Source organism: Bombina bombina, chromosome 1 (genome assembly GCF_027579735.1).
Source record: "Bombina bombina isolate aBomBom1 chromosome 1, aBomBom1.pri, whole genome shotgun sequence".
NCBI classification, from domain to species: Eukaryota; Metazoa; Chordata; class Amphibia; order Anura; family Bombinatoridae; genus Bombina; species Bombina bombina.
The window spans coordinates 1,446,018,727-1,446,022,403 of NC_069499.1; positions in this window are offsets into that span (position 1 = coordinate 1,446,018,727).

Sequence of the window (3,677 nt, forward strand, 5' to 3'; positions counted from 1 at the left end):
GTGGCACTGGCACCATCTATAATTTATTACTGACTTATTATTTAATGACTACTCACTGATTAATTTTATAATAAACCACAACCAGAGACCCATAATAAGCAGAAGCCAGCAGACCAGCCTCTAAGCATAATTGGCAATAGAACAACCTCTTTGCAAGTTAAAACATTAAAAGCATATCTCATAGGAAATACATTGTATTTGTATCTGGAAATTCTGAGCCTTTACATTTGAAAATCCTCATTATGAAACCCATATAAATGTACCTTATTTTTTTTATTTATTAAAAATAATGTTGCATTGGCATTTTGCAATGGTTCATTCTTTTGTGTTACAAATATTTTGATTCCTGTCTTCTAGTAATGTTAAAAGGAACATAGTGATAAAATGAATGGCTAAGATTTTGAGTTTTATCATAACTGTTTTCTCTTTTTAATTTATTTATTTATTTTTAAAGCTGTGTTGTGTTGTATTTTGGGCAAGGTGCAAAGAGTCTTGAGTTCATTTAGTAGCTTATAGCTGCTCAGTGCTTAGCACTGTTTATAATATTTAAAATGGATGACTGGATCATGGAATAATGCTTGAGCTTGCTTTATTAGCTTAACGGTTATATATGGTTTTTTATGTAAAAAAAAACCAAGTTGATTTAAATAAAAATGTACTTGGTATGGAGGGGGGGCTTGAGGAGGGTGGGTGGTATTGTGTGGGTTTTTCTTTTTTGGTGGGGATTGGGGGGGGCGTCCAAATGCATCTTCGCCTGTGTAGACAAAAATCCTTGCACCGGCCCTGCTCTTAGGTGTTAGAAGAAAAAAAAGGGAGGCAAAGGGCTTTAACATAGAGATACATACAGATACATCTCTAAAGATGGATATGTATATATACGTCTATGTATGCGTACATATGTATTTATGTATTTATATGTGTATATATGTATTTACTGTAAACGTTTGACATTCCAGTGTTCTGCACATAGCAGAATATGTTCTATCTATATGGATACCAAGATAACAGAGCAAATTAGATAAGTGAAGTAAAATGGAAAATTGTTAAAAATGGCGTGTTCTTTCTGAATCATTAAAGTTTTATTTTGAATTTACTGTCTCAGTAATGCAATTTCTCCCCATCTATGGACACAAAATAGACTCATACTAAGAGGCATACTTATGAAATGTCTGTCGGACCTGATCCGACAGTGTGGTTCAGGTCCGACAGACATCGCTGAATGCGGAGAGCAATACGCTCTCGGTTTTCAGCATTGCACCAGCTGTGAGCTGCTGGTGCAACAACGCCCCCTGCAGACTTGCGGCCAATCGCCGCCCAGCAGGGGGGTGTCAATCAACACGATCATACTCGATCTGTTTGAATTCCGGTGATTCCTGTTCGCTTCATCAGAGCAGACGGACAGGGTTATGGCGCAGCTGTCTTAAGACCGCTGCTTAATAACTGCTGTTTCTGGCGAGCCTGCATCGGCCGTCAAGCATAATTCGGAGCTTGATAGATAGGCCCTTTCATTTCAAAAAGCTCAATGATTAGAAGATTGTTTGTTTTGAGTGGAATAGATCTGCACAAGAACCTAAGTGTGAGGAGGGAGGGTCAAGCATTACAAATGAAATATAATTGTTTTAGTTAAATACATCTATTTAAATTGTTATTATTAAGATAATCATAATGTTTTCCTTCCAATAAAGTAGAGCTGAAAAGTTGATCAAATATGAATGAGTAATCTATTAAACTAGATATTTTTCACCTCCCAATAATTTATATATCAATCTATGCATATTTAATGATATATAACCAAATCAGTAATGGTCTGATACAAATGGAAAAAAATAATCTCAAAAGTTATTCTAAAAATGAAAACTACTCACTAGTGATTTGAATTTTGATTTAAGTTTAATTTAAATCATATCCAACCTGATGGCTTGAATCCTATTTTATTATTATCATGAACCAGAGGGACAGTGTAGCATGACCATGAATATGTTATCTACTATAATATCACAACTGTGTTGTTTTTAAAAAGCATGCAGATTTTAAAATTGGTTGAACGTTTAGTTATCATGACAGTTTTTTTTTTTTTTTAAAAAAAACAAGGAACTCCTAAGTGCTGCATCCTTCTCACCTATAACATATCTGTGAAACTTGCGAGATTTACTCAGGTTACGCCCATGGAACGCCCATCTTACGCCCTCTCCTTCGCAATGAAACTCTCCTTCGCAATGAATTCTGCTTTTACTGTTCTGGTTATATTTTGTTATTCTTTTTATTGAAATCGTACAATAAATATTTTTACGCTCTTTATTTAGATATTTTCACTCATTTGTATTATTACGAAATTGCGTATATGTTTTAAACAATGTTCAATGTGCAATATTTGTTAACCAATCATATTTATTGCTATATTATTTCTGTTACCATAATACCTTGCAATACATTTATGTACGCATATTTATGAGTACTTCCTTAATATTCTCCAATCACAGCGTATTTTACATTTTACTCTGGTTACATGTATATTTATATAGATATCATATTTTATTCTGTGAGGCAGTTGATGAGATATTTGAAAATGGTTGCTGAGAGGTTTACAGTTGTGGAGAATGAAATCCTTGTATCTGCTTTGGAACCAAACTATGACATGTTTTTTGGACCACAGAGGCGTGACACTAGTTTAAAGACAAGGGATGCAATCTGGGAAGATATTGCTGAAATGGTTAATTTAAATGCCACACATATAAAGACTGTGGCTCAATGTCGCAAAAGGGTTGCAGACATTAAAAGGAAAGTTCAAAGAAAGAATAAGAGGAGGAGGCAATTTTTAAAATATGAAAGAATATTTATTAAACTTTTAATGTCTGTAAACCCTAATGTGGACATTGAGCAACAGTCGACTTCAGCATCATCTTCCCAGATTTCTCCCTTGTGTGAAGAACATGGAGATGTCTCTGTTGGGCCAGAAAGTGATGTTTCACAGCAAATTAATTCTGAGGATGTGGATGAAGGTAATTTTTTTTTTCTTTTAATTTATTTAGTTAACATATCATGTTCCTTATAAAAAATTACATCAAGTTTATTTTAATTTAGTGCAAGAAGTTACTACATCACCAGCATTACTTGCTGAAAGCACTGAGGCAGCGCGTGGAAGTGACTAATTTGAAATTCCAGCAATTCAAAATATTGAATTCATCATTACCGGTATATATGTGGATATTTTTATTTTATAATCATTTAGCATGTACATTTAAACATCAATTTAAAGTGACAATGAACCCACATTCTTTAATTTGTGAATAAGATACAGCATGCAATTAAAATCAACTTTCTAGTTTACTCCTATTATCAAATGTTATACATTCTCTTGCTATCTTTATTCGAAAAGCTATAATGTAGGTTTAGTTGTTAGCACATTTTTGGCAATCAACCTGGGTTGTTCTTCTTGATTGTTGGATAAGTTCACGCACAAATAAACAACTGCTGACCAAAATAATTGCTGGCTCCTTAGCTTACATGCCTTCTTTTTCAAATCAAGATAGCAAGAATATTATTAAAATTTGATAATCTGAGTAAATTAGATATTTTCTTAAAATTGCATGTTCTATGAGTGTGTTCAGTGTCCCTTTAAGCGTTGTATTTTTTGAATATATATTCATTTTTTTTATATGACAAAGTTCCCTATAGAC